Here is a 14,692-nt window from a genome sequence, read left to right on the forward strand (position 1 = left end):
TAGTAACTTTAAGCATGCGAGGCACAATACTCTTCCACTACTCTTTCTCCACCACCTAGAAGCAACCTGTTTTGCAGCCACTGTCTAAGTGAAACCAGAGATTTCCTTCATTTTTTAAATTAATTAATTAATTTATTTATTTGTCAGGGGGAGAGAGAGAGAGAGCACATGCAGGAGGATCGGCAGGCAGAGGGAGAAGCACATTCCCCGCTGAGCAAGGAGTCCAACGCGGGACTGGATCCCAGATCATGATCTAAGCCGAAGGCAGATGCTTAACCAACTGAGCCATCCAGGTGTCCCAATTTCCTTCATTCTGATTAAAATTCCCTTTTTCTTAGTTCCCATCCTTCTACTGTTTCCTTCCAGGTCCATTCTATTTTGCTTATTCCTAATCTTAGTGATAATGTTTTGGTTATTCTCTATTTACATCTATAACCTTCAGAGTTTGGTCCTTAAAGCACAGATTTTATATCTTAGTTATAAACTTAAGTAATCATGTTTCTAATGGTACAATTTTTTTAACTTTTCAATTTTTAAGCTTATGTATTTTGCCCATCTTTGAAAGAACAGCTTCAAGAGATTTATTTCTAATTCAACAAGCATTTGTCGACATGCTTATGGTGGAGGGTACTATTTTTACGTGTAATATTTCATTTAGTCTTCACAAATTCTATGACAAAGGTATTGATAATCATGTTTCTCATATTAGATGGTGAACATACTGCCCTGAAATTTTAATTCCATCTGAAAATCTGTGAGTACTCACTACTGTGCTGTGGTGTATTTATGTGCCTTTATGATTACACAGGAGGGTTCCTAAATTAGTCATTGTACAAAAAAAGCTATTGCATTACTAAAATGCTTCTTTCTAGATATTTTGATAAATAGTTCTTGCAACAAATTATTCTACTGCAAATGAGTTGTCTAGCCTGAGGTTATTTTAATTCTTAATGCCAGGACTGTCCTGACCCACTAAGTATTACAAGTTCCTACTATCTCCTTCAGTTATTGCTTTGCTAGGTTTTCTTGTTTAATTATGATATGCTCACCACATGTAAAAGTGGTTTCCTCTAGCATGTATGCATACACATTTGCACACATGAAAGGACATGTGCACATTTACACAACTGCACACACATGCATGTGTGCACACATACACACACTACTTGTTCGTTGTTCAAAAGATCTGGATATAATGAACTGGGTTAGGAAATATACAGTCTACTTTGGATAACACCTGGCAGGTATTTGAAAGTACATATAATTGGGCTCAAATTGGTTTGGGTTTATAAAAGTAAACCCTAGTGCAGAGACAGGTTGATAAATACTACAATAAAACTTAAGCCAACACTTCATTTAAAATGGAACATACTCTATAAAATTGGAGCTTATAAACCACAGAGAAATTATAAACAATATTCCAGATTGCCGGCCAACTAAAATTTCACTGACATCTTGTAGGTGGAAAAAAAGTAAATAATCTCTACAATCTTACTGACTTCAAACCAGAGAAACAGCATCATTTATTAAAATGCTGGGAAGTTGATAATGATGATGATGATAAGCAAAATGGATAATAGTGTCTGGGATTTTGGAGGCCTTCCACCTACACTTCCTGCATGTATAAAGAGAAAAGCAAGCATCTGGCATACCAGATGGTTTATATTTGTGATGCCCAAGGAAGAAAAAGAATATGGAAGACAGAAAGACATGTTCCTACTGATACTAATAGTTTGGTATTCAAATTATGCTATGAGCATTTTTTTCTCTATAGGAGATTAATGTTACTATGCATCAAAAAGAAATTTTAAAAATGAACTCTTAAGGCAAGAAGCAGACTGAATTTAAATGTATTTTTCTTTGAGAAAACTGAATTTCCTAATTATCTGAGGAGTTCAATAGTTCTAACAGTATTGTTTTTCCCAACTTTTGGCTAACCATAGCTCAGCAAGGAAAGGCCCCTCATAGTCTTCACTCTGCTTCTGTTTCCTCCTGATTCAAAACATGAGAGGTTGACTGCCCATTATTTCCTGGTGTATTTTAATGTCTAGCTAAGGAAGGACTGTCTCACAAAATATATAAGGTACTGTGTGCTCCAGTATGTATTTGGGACAGGGCATCTCTCAATGGGAGCCCTGTAGCTTAGCACCCCCTTGCAGAGCATAGGAGTTCCCTAAGGATTTTCTCTCATAACGGGATGCTGGAACACCAACCACTTATGCCATTCAAGCACAAAAGGGATTTTAGATTCTTTTAAACCTTTGATGAGAAGAAACTGAAGAGAAAATTGACTGAATCTGGAGAATCCAATGCTAGACTTAATGTGGTATTTAAAGCCAAATAACTGACATTTTGGAGTAAACATAAGTATCACATTGTGTGATTATTTGGTTGAGGTAATATGGCTAGATCCTACGAGTGATGGTGTTTTTCTCCAGAAAAAAAAAAAAATCAGTGTCAACACTCAACCATTCATGGAAGTAAGTGGTCAAGACTAAGGCAAAAATAGGGGCTCAAAGGATAGGTTTAGTGTTGGGGTAGTTTGGACTAACTCCCCAGCATTAGAAAATCTAGGGTATTTTCAGATTAGTTGGCTAAACTTTCCTGTTATATGGAGTCAAGCCATGACCATGACTGGAGAAATGAACTGGTCTTTAAAGAACCCCTAAAGAAATAGTAATTATCTGTTACTACATTATTCTTTCCATCTATTCCTTTGAGTCTTGAAAATACTTTTAACCCAATGTGTACTGTGTTGTGGAGAACTAAGAAGTGCCTGCTCTCCGTTTGGGACTAAGTGAAATCTTGCTCATTCTTTTTCATCTTCTACCTTAATGCATTTGCTGTGGTTTATTTATAAGGGTCTTTTCTCAAACATTTTCCTCAGATGAGTTGCTTGGATCAGATATTCTCTGTCTCTGTGATGATCTCATTTATCTTCCATTCACCCTGATAGAAGAATGATAGCTTGGCTAGATGTAGGATTCTAGGATTGCAGTCATTTTTTCTCAGTAGTGTGTAGATTCTCCTATATTTCCATCTAGCTTTCAAAATTGAAGATGAGAAATACAATGATATCTTTTTTTTTCTCATTGTACAAGTTTTCTTCTGCCATAAGTCTTACGAATTTTTTTTCCTCTTAAGAACAACAAATTTTAAGCAGACTATTCTTAAGTATTCCTTTTTAAAAATACAGCTTATTACTATATAAACTCCTTAATTCTTCAGGCACAGATCTGCCCTCTACTCAGGGATATTTCTTTCCAGTAGTTCCTGATTTTCTTCCACATTTCTTAATGTCTCTCTATATAGATATTTTTTTTTTTAAACAGTTTTCACAAGTGAGTGCCCTTGGATTTATTGGCCACATCACTACCCCTTTTCTCATAATTCCCTTTTTTTCTTTTTTTCTCTTCTTTTTTGAGATCATTTTAAAATTTCCTATTTCATATAATTAACAGTGTATATGTTTCTTTTTGGTTAACTTACTGATTTGTTGTTTTTAGTTTGAACATATGTCCTTAACTTTCAGGACATACTTTTTCCTTCATATACATCTTCATAAATGATACATATATGTACTTAATCTTTTTTATCCAACAATTCTGTTTCACTGGTTTTGCATTTCAAAATTCATTTGATCTCTCTAGCCATTACTGATCTCTTTTAGCTTAATGGAGTCAACACATCACGCTTGGACATTCTTAAGATTGGGTTTATTGTAGATGGTGAGAGGAGAAAATGATTTCTCCTCCTATGATGGGTTGTGGTGTGGGAAAAAAGGGGGGGTGCTTTGGGCTCCTGTAAAGGCTTCTTTTGTGCAGCAGGAGAAAAGTCAACCAAAACAATTAATTCAAGCTTTATTTAAAATGTTGCAATATGGAAAAGGTCAAGATGAGTGTTACAGGAAACCAGTTGCCTAAAGTATTAATGGGATAGATTGGAGAAAGTCAAAGTTGAGTGTTGCTCTGAGAATTGTCCAGTATTCAATTTATTAAAAGTATGAGAAAATTAAGATTGTATTAACTGTGGAAAGGATAGATAAACAGTAAAACTTGCTAAGAGTCAGTTTGGACTTAATAAAAGGGGGAAGGAAGATACAGTTGAGGCTAAAGTCTTCTGTGCATCAGTAAAAATGTTTCATTTCCTAAGAATATTTTACACTTCTTTTCCTGCACAATTGCAGCATTAAGACAGGGAAGACTGCGGCCAAACATTCAGCACTATTGTGCCTTTTGGATTTGGAGATTAGAGAACCCTTATTACCAACTATTCCAAAGCCTCCTGTTTTTGCTACTGGATTCAATGGCTTTCTTCAGTGAATATCTCCAGAATATTCTTAAGCATGGAAGGGAGCCCCTATCAGTTCTCTCTACAGAGATCTCAATGAAATCTTTATTCATATTTATTTTCCTGGATTAAAATTGGCAAGTGTTTTAAAGATAGGTATATGAGGAAGGAAGGTTCATATTCCATTCACCTGTTTCCAGATTTCACAGTTCTTTAGTTTTTTGTTACTTACCTGATAAGAAATTTGATGATTTCTTGTAAATGTTTCCTTTTTGTTAATACGTACAATTTAAAAGACCTGGAAATGCATTAGCAAGTTGGTATCTCATATGCCAAAATGTTTGACTACATAAGTAATTTAGAAATTAATAGTGATAACACATTAGCTATTTGGAACTGAGGGGAAAATGTGGTCATGTCATAAATCATATCTTTCATATCTTTCATTAACAATCCTATGAGTTTCTTTGCCTTATGAAAAATATGTGTATTCATTCCAATGAAGTACATTACTTAAGAATTAAAGATGGTAATTTTCACCATGGTGTCAAATGTCCCAAAGATGAACAGTTAAATTTAAGCCATGGAGCAAGGAAAAGTGAAGACAAATAAAATAAAACAAAATAAATATAGAATCATTTACTTATTTGTACTAAATATGGTTAGTAGTTCGTTTTTGACTTTTATTTTGTCACATTATGTCAAGTTTTTAATGAAATGCAGAGCTTCTAACACGATGGATTTATTCTTTCTATAAATGTCCAAAAGCTTTTAAAATTTAAATGATTTTTTATGAGAACACATACACCGTTTTACCTATACAAAAGAAAGAGATAAATATTCACCAGACTATAAATGGTTACAATGAATCACTTTAAAGAGTCACAGAATATTACAAGATTTTGTCCTTGACTTGACAATTAGTTGTTAATTTTATATTGTCAATAAATACATTGTTATTATGGAGTAATGCAAGATTAAACATTTAAGAAATAGTAATTTTTAAAAATAACTGAGTGTCAGCCTATTGTTTTAGTTATTTAAGTTTACATACATATATTAATAGCTATTGTTTAGCTACTTCAGCAATAAAATATTTTATCATGACATATTTCTGAGGAATACAACTGACCTTTGATCAATACGGGCTTGCCATACATGATCTGTTTATATGTGAATTTTTTGATAAATACAATACATACTGTAAATGTATTTTCTCTTCCTTACAATTTTCTTCATATTTTCTGTTCTCTAGCTTACTTTAAGAATATAGTATATAACACATATAACATAAAAATTTGTTAAATTTTTTTTGAAGATTTTATTTACTTATTTGAGAGAGTGAGTACAAGCAGGGAGAGCAGCAGGCAGAGGGAAAGGGAGAAGCAGGCTCCCTGCTGAGCAAGGAGCCTGATGTAGGACTCAATCCCAGGACCCTGGGATCATGACCTGAGCCAGAAGGCAGCCACTCCACCAACTGAGCCACCCAGGTGACCCAAAATATATGTTAATTGATTATGTTTTCTCTAAGGATTGTAGTCAATAGTAGTCTATTAGTAGTTAAGTTTTAGGGAGTCAAGTTTTACATGTATTTTCAACTACATGGAAGTCCCACATTTATATTTTCATGTAAAGGTAATTATCTTGTTTTAGGGCCAGTATACAAATACAGTCATATTAGGGTTAGGGCTGTAACATATATATTTTGAGGGACACAATTCAATCCATGTTACACCTTAAAATATATGCCAGAGATATTAAAAGCAAGCTGACCATAGGATTTGCAACATTAGAATAATTTATACATGGTTTGGGGTTTTGTTTTTTTAAAGTAAATTCTAAATAGTTTCATGTGCAACTATGGACACAAATATTGAATAAAGGTAAAAATTAGTCATTACAATACATAAAGATGTCCTGACTACTATGTGAGCAGATTCCTGTGTAATAAAGATTGTTACATAGATTTATTTATTTATTTATTTATTTATTTATTTTTTAAAGATTTTATTCATTTCATTTGACAGACAGAGATCACAAGTAGGCAGAGAGGCAGGCAGAGAGAGAGAGGAGGAAGCAGGCTCCCTGCCGAGCAGAGAGCCCGATGCGGGGCTCGATCCCAGGACCCCGGGATCATGACCTGAGCCGAGAGCAGAGGCTTTAACCCACTGAGCCACCCAGGCGCCCCTGTTATATAGATTTAAAAGAGAAAACTGACATGCATTTTTGTTACATTTTAAGATAATTCACTTCAATTAAAATGTAAAGTTATGATTTGGAGATTTTGTTATTTAATACATGTAGGTTATTTCATTAATTCAGAATTGCCAGAGGGGTGCCTGGGTGACTCAGCTGGTTAAGCATCCAACTCTTGATTTCAACTCAAGTCATGATCTCAGGGTTATGAGACCGAGCTCTGTGTTGGGGTCTGTGCCACTGGGCATGCACCTGCTTAAGATACTTTCTTTCTCCCTTTCCCTCTGCCCTTTCTGCTGTCTGCTTGCGTGCATGCTCTTTCTGTCTTAAAAATAAAAAAAATTAAAAAAAAATTCACAATTGCCAGAATAGTTTCATAAAAAAACAAATAACTTTCTGAAGGTGAGTAGGGAAATGGGTGAAATAGATGAAGGGGTGGGTGGGGGATGGGTGAAATAGGTGAACGGGATTAAGAGTACAATTATCATGATGACCCTGGAGTAACAATGTATAGAATTTTTGAATCACTCTATTGTAAACCTGAAACAAATATAACAATGTAGGTTAATATGATGGAATTAAGTTAAAAACTTAATTAAAAATTAAAAAAAAATCAATAATTCTGTCTTAGTCTCAGATTCTATTTCAGTTTTATGTACCAATGCCCATTTTTCAAATCTCTCACCTCCCAAATTTTAGATTTTGCTTCTCTGCTGCTATTTATTTATTCATTCATTCAAAACACATACCTACTAGATAATAATTTAGAGTTTTTAACAGCCCCTGCTATTAAAAAGTTAGAGCTCAAAGTCTCATAGAAAATGAGAATAAGAGAATATATGATTGACTGCCATTTGATAAGTGCTATGAAAGAGGATAAAGAATGAATAGTAGACATCCTTTAATATATTCAAGGATGACATTAATGAGACAGTAAGCTTAGGTTTAATCATCAACAGCTATGGTTGAATGGGCAGATGAATATCTGCACATTGGCATGAAGGCTTGAGAAGGATAGCATGATTTGGGAGTCCCAGTAGCATTATGAAGGAAGAACTAAAGGATACAATAAAAGGAAGCAGAATGAAATAGGAGATAGTTTCAGTGTTCTGGATAGCATATCCTACTTGATTCTTCTATGCTACTCAAAGTGACAGTTTTCCACCTCAACTTTTTGTGTGGCCAGAATTATGAACTTAATTAGTTTCTATTTGGCTGGGAAATACTTGGATCCTAGATCCTCAAGGCTGTTTGTTCCCTAGCATAACCTGTCTTTAATGTTGAACCATCCTGCACTGCTGCTCACCATGATAGTAAGGGCAAATATAGCCAGAAGTTCAATTACTGTGAAGGAGAGTAATGTGCCTGAGAAGAGGGTTGGAACGTTGGTAGCCTAGAGTCAAAATTTCAGTAAATTCACTAGTCAAGACATAAATTCCAAGAAAATTTGACTTAAATAAATCAAGAAAGATAGGAAATAGGTTCTTATTTCCATAAATGTAATTGGCAAGAATTAGAACTTATGGGGGTAACTGGGTGGCTCAGTTGTTAAGCGTCTGCCTTCGGTTCAGGTCATGATCCCAGGGTCCTGGGATTGAGCCCTGCATCAGGCTCCCTGCTCCACAGGAAGCCTGTTACTCTCTCTCCCACTCCCCCTGCTTGTGTTCCCTCTCTCACTGTCTCTCTCTCTCTCTCTGTCAAATAAATAAATAAAATCTTAAAAAAAAAAAGAATTAGACCATATGGATAAATGCATAGGTAATAGAATATTATTCAGCCCCCAAAAGGAAAAAAAAAAAAAAAACCACAACTTTCCATCTATGATAACATCAATGAAACTGAAGGTCATTATGCCAGTGAAATAAGCCAAATAAAGAAAGATAAAGTTTGTATGATCTCATTTATTTGTGGGATCTAAAAACAAAAAGAAAACAAAAAAAGAAAAAAAATTAGCTGATAGAAACAGAAAGTAGAATAGTGTTTGCTAGGAAATGAGGCAGAGTGGAGAAAATGGGCAGATGTTGGTCAAAGGTACAAACTTTGACTTACAAATAAATCAGTTTGTATCTAATGTACAGCATGGTGATTCTAGTCAATAGTACTGTATAGGATTCTTGAAATTTTCTGAGATAGTAGATCTTAAGCATTTCACCACATACACCCAAAAATGCAACACAAAAAGAATGTATGCAAGGTGATAGACATGTTAATTGACTTGATTGTGGGAACAACTTCACCGTGTATACATATATCAAATCATCATGTTGTACAATTTAAATATATATAATTGTATCTGTTTAATCAATTCTACCACACTAAAACTGGGGTGGTGGAAAGGACAAAAATACAAACTATACAGCTAAAGACTGACACACTTGACTCTAATATATGCACATACATGTTTCTATTCATTTTTGTGTATCTAATACATATATACTATAAAAACACCACATAACTTTGTAAGAGTAGAATTATCCCTAATAATTTTTATCTTAGCAGTGGACTAAAAATTTTGCCACATATGTGACAAAGTATTAATTACTCTAATATGTTTTCAAAACTTATAATAATAATTAAGAAAAAAAAGACAACAAAAAGACAAAGACACGGGATACTTTTGGAAGTATGTGTTAATTATGGTGATGGTATCACATGTGCCAGAATATGTCCAACTTCATCTAATTGTATGTATTAAATATGTACAGTTTTTGTATATCAATAATACCTCAATAAAGCTGTAAAAGATACATTACACAAAGATATTTTCTTAGTTTGGTTTCCCTTGAAAGCAAAGACCAGGAACTTTGGTAGAGGCACTGTAGTTGGGAGATAAACTCATGAAATAGGAGTGGGGGAACATGGAAAGGAATACAGGAAGGAAGAGAGGTCAATGTAGAGAGGTCTTAATGAAGCTTGATGCTATGGACAAAGACTCACTACTGTTGGTCTAAGAAGCAAACCAAATGTCTACCAGATTTTTCTATCAAAAAGACAGGAAGCTCAAGGATCCTAGTTCTAGCAGTGGTTCCTAAATTCCCTTGCAAGCAGATTGGTGCTGAGGATTAACTCTAGCATTTCACGGTAGTGCCTGAGAACAGTCAGAGCAAATTCTGTCTGGTCTTTAGAAAGCCCTGAGTTAGAATACATAAAGTCTATTATTGCAATCTTGAGACTGGCTGTTCGGTGTGTGAGTTTGCACAGAACTGTCCACTAAACTTGTCAGTGTTGAAATCAGAGATGAGTCAAGCAGATGTGACCTATACAAGAGGCATCTTCTACAAATACGAATGAACAATTTTCAGAAGTGTAATCACAAATAACTAATGAGAATTTCAAAATAATACTCAATATTTTTATACCTGGTGAAATAAAAATTTTAAACACAAGGAAATAATATTCCACTTCTTCAGAATTAGCTAAAATTAAGATTTGAAACCATCAGTAAAAGGGAACTGTGTAGAAATAGTAACTCTCATGCCCAGATGGTAGAAGTTTAAATTGGTATAAGCACTTCTATAAGATTTGAAACAGGAAGCTAAATAGGATAACTTCTGATCAAGCAATTATCCTTTGGGTATACCTGAAAACCAATCCAAACTACTATTTCCAAAATAACGTTGTATATTCATAGGATAGAAATAAAAAGTAGCAACTAAAATGAAACAACTTGATTTATATTTAAAATCATAGATTTCAAAATTACAACATGTACAAGAGAAAGTTTTGTAGCAAAGAAAACATATCAATGATATGGATTGAAATCCATATTAGATAGTAATGTATAATGTAGAATAATGTTATAGATATATGGACTAGAAGGGCTCTGAAAGGGCCACAAATTCATGATAGTAGAAAGAAGGCTAATAGTGGGGAAATTAGAAAAAAAAATAGTGGATTTCAAAGTAGTATGTAAATTTTACATCTTTAATAAAATATCAACTGAATTTTTTTTAAATTAATTTTATTTTTTATAAACATATAATATATTTTTATCCCCAGGGGTACAGGTCTGTGAATCACCAGGTTTACACACTTCACAGCACTCACCATAGCACATACCCTCCCCAGTGTCCATAATCCCACCCCCCTCCCAACCCCCCTCCCCCCATCAACCCTCAGATTGTTTTGTGAGATTAAGAGTCACTTGTGGTTTGTCTCCCTCCCAATCCCATCTTGTTTCATTTATTCTTCTCCTACCCCCTTAACCCCCCATGTTGCATCTCCTTTTCCTCATATCAGGGAGATCATATGATAGTTGTCTTTCTCTGATTGACTTATTTCGCTAAGCATGATACCCTCTAGTTCCATCCACGTCGTCGCAAATGGCAAGATTTCATTTCTTTTGATGGCTGCATAGTATTCCATTGTGTATATATACCAATCTTCTTTATCTATTCATCTGTTGATGGGCATCTAGGTTCTTTCCATAGTTTTGCTATTGTAGACATTGCTGCTATAAACATTCGGGTGCACGTGCCCCTTCGGATCACTACGCTTGTATCTTTAGGGTAAATACCCAGCAGTGCAATTGCTGGGTCATAGGGTAGTTCTATTTTCAACATTTTGAGGAACCTCCATGCTGTTTTCCAGAGTGGTTACACCAGCTTGCATTCCCACCAACAGTGTAGGAGGGTTCCCCTTTCTCCGCATCTTCGCCAGCATCTGTCATTTCCTGACTTGTTAATTTTAGCCATTCTGACTGGTGTGAGGTGATATCTCATTGTGGTTTTGATTTGTATTTCCCTGATGCCAAGTGATGTGGAGCACTTTTTCATGTGTCTGTTGGCCATCTGGATGTCTTCTTTGCAGAAATGTCTGTTCATGTCTTCTGCCATTTCTTGATTGGATTATTTGTTCTTTGGGTGTTGAGTTTGCTAAGTTCTTTATAGATTTTGGACACTAGCCCTTTATCTGATATGTCATTTGCAAATATCTTCTCCCATACTGTCAGTTGTCTTTTGGTATTGTTAACTGTTTCCTTTGCTGTGCAAAAGCTTTTGATCTTGATAAATCCCAATAGTTCATTTTTGCCCTTGCTTCCCTTGCTTTGGCGATGTTCCTAGGAAGATGTTGCTGTGGCTGAGTCGAAGAGGTTGTTGCCTGTGTTCTCCTCAAGGATTTGGATGGATTCCTTCTCACACTGAGGTCCTTCATCCATTTGAGTCTATTTTCATGTGTGGTGTAAGGAAATGATCCAATTTCATTTTTCTGCATGTGGCTGTCCAATTTTCCCAACACCATTTATTGAAGAGGCTGTCTTTTTTCCATTGGACATTCTTTCCTGCTTTGTCAAAGATTAGTTGACCATAGAGTTGAGGGTCTATTTCTGGGCTCTCTATTCTGTTCCATTGATCTATGTGTCTGTTTTTGTGCCAGTACCATGCTGTCTTGATGATGACAGCTTTGTAATAGAGCTTGAAGTCCGGAATTGTGATGCCACCAACTTTGGCTTTCTTTTTCAATATTCCTTTGGCTATTCGAGGTCTTTTCTGGTTCCATATAAATTTTAGGATTATTTGTTCCATTTCTTTGAAAAAAATGGATGGGACTTTGATAGGAATTGCATTAAATGTGTAGATTGCTTTCGGTAGCATAGACATTTTCACAATATTTATTCTTCCAATCCAGGAGCATGGAACATTTTTCCATTTCTTTGTGTCTTCCCTCAATTTCTCTCATGAGTACTTTATAGTTTTCTGTGTATAGATTCTTAGCCTCTTTGGTTAGGTTTATTCCTATGTATCTTATAGTTTTGGGTGCAATTGTAAATGGGATTGACTCCTTAATTTCTCTTTCTTCTGTCTTGTTGTTGGTGTAAAGAAATGCAACTGATTTCTGTGCATTGATTTTATATCCTGACACTTTACTGAATTCCTGTACAAGTTCTAGCAGTTTTGGAGTGGAGTCTTTTGGGTTTTCTACATATAGTATCATATCATCTGCGAAGAGTGATAGTTTGACTTCTTTTGCCGATTTGGATGCCTTTAATTTCCTTTTGTTGTCTGATTGCTGAGGCTAGGACTTCTAATACTACGTTGAATAGCAGTGGTGATAACGGACATCCCTGCTGTGTTCCTGACCTTAGCGGAAAAGCTTTCAGTTTTTCTCCATTGAGAATGATATTTGCGGTGGGTTTTTCATAGATGGCTTTGATAATATTGAGGTATGTGCCCTCTATCCCTACACTTTGAAGAGTTTTGATCAGGAAGGGATGCTGTACTTTGTCAAATGCTTTTTCAGCATCTATTGCGAGTATCATATGGTTCTTGTTCTTTCTTTTATTAATGTGTTGTATCACATTGATTGATTTGTGGATGTTGAACCAACCTTGCAGCCCTGGAATAAATCCCACTTGGTCGTGGTGAGTAATCCTTTTAATGTACTGTTGAATCCTATTGGCTAGTATTTTGGCGAGAATTTTTGCATCTGTGTTCATCAAGGATATTGGTCTGTAGTTTTCTTTTTTGATGGGATCCTTGTCTGGTTTTGGGATCAAGGTGATGCTGGCCTCATAAAATGAGTTTGGAAGTTTTCCTTCCATTTCTATTTTTTGGAACAGTTTCAGGAGAATAGGAATTAGTTCTTCTTTAAATGTTTGGTAGAACTCCCCCGGGAAGCCATCTGGCCCTGGGCTTTTGTTTGTTTGGAGATTTTTGATGACTGTTTCAATCTCCTTACTGCTTATGGGTCTGTTGAGGCTTTCTATTTCTTCCTGGTTCAGTTGTGGTAGTTTATATGTTCTAGGAATGCATCCATTTCTTCCAGATTGTCAAATTTTTGGCGTAGAGTTGCTCATAGTATGTTCTTATAATCGTCTTTATTTCTTTGGTGTTTGTTGTGATCTCTCCTCTTTCATTCATGATTTATTTATTGTGGGTCCTTTCTCTTTTCTTTTTGATAAGTCTGGCCAGGGGGTTATCAATCTTATTAATCTTTCAAGAACTAGCTCCTAGTTTCATTGATTTGTTCTATTGTTTTTTTTGTTTCTATTTCATTGATTTCTGCTCTAATCTTTATGATTTCTCTTCTCCTGCTGGGTTTAGGGTTTCTTTCTTGTTCTTTCTCCAGCTCCTTTAGGTGTAGGGTTAGGTTGTGTACCTGAGACCTTTCTTGTTTCTTGAGAAAGGCTTGTACTGCTATATATTTTCCTCTCAGGACTGCCTTTGTTGTGTCCCGCAGATTTTGAACTGTTCTGTTTTCATTATCATTTGTTTCCATAAATTTTTTCAATTCTTCTTTAATTTCCTGGTTGACCCATTCATTCTTTAGAAGGATGCTGTTTAGTCTCCATATATTTGGGTTCTTTCCAAATTTCCTCTTGCGATTGAGTTCTAGCTTCAGAGCATTGTGGTCTGAAAATATGCAGGGAATGATTCCAATCTTTGATAACAGTTGAGACCTGATTTAGGACCAAGAATGTGATCTATTCTGGAGAATGTTCCATGTGCACTAGAGAAGAATGTGTATTCTGTTGCTTTGGGATGAAAAGTTCTGAATATATCTGTGATGTCCATCTGGTCCAGTGTGTCATGAAGGCCTTTATTTCCTTGTTGATATTTTGCTTGGATGATCTGTCCATTTCAGTGAGGGGAGTGTTAAAGTTCCCTACTATTCTTGTATTATTGTCAATATGTTTCTTTGATTTTGTTATTAATTGTTTTATATAGTTGGCTGCTCCCACGTTAGGGGCATAGATATTTAAAATTGTTAGATCTTCTTGTTGGATAGTTCCTTTGAGTTTGATATAGTGTCCTTCCTCATCTCTTTTTATAGTCTTTGGCTTAAAATCTAATTGATCTGATATAAGGATTGCCACTCCTGCTTTCTTCTGATGTCCATTAGCATGGTAAATTCTTTTCCACCCCCTCACTTTAAATCTGGAGGTGTCTTCAGGTTTAAGATGAGTTTTTTGTAGGCAACATATAGATGGGTTTTGTTTTTTTATCCATTCTGATACCCTGTGTCTTTTGATTGGGGCATTTAGCCCATTAACATTCAGGGTAAGTATTGAGAGATATGAATTTAGTGCCATTGTATTGCCTGTAAGGTGACTGTTATTGTATATTATCTCTGTTTCTTTCTGATCTACTTCTTTTAGGGTCTCTCTTTGCTTAGAGGACCCCTTTTAATATTTCCTGTAGAGCTGGTTTGGTGTTTGCAAATTCTTTCAGTTTTTGTTTGTCCTGGAAGCTTTTAATCTCTCCTT

This window comes from Lutra lutra, chromosome 6 (genome assembly GCF_902655055.1).
Source record: "Lutra lutra chromosome 6, mLutLut1.2, whole genome shotgun sequence".
NCBI classification, from domain to species: Eukaryota; Metazoa; Chordata; class Mammalia; order Carnivora; family Mustelidae; genus Lutra; species Lutra lutra.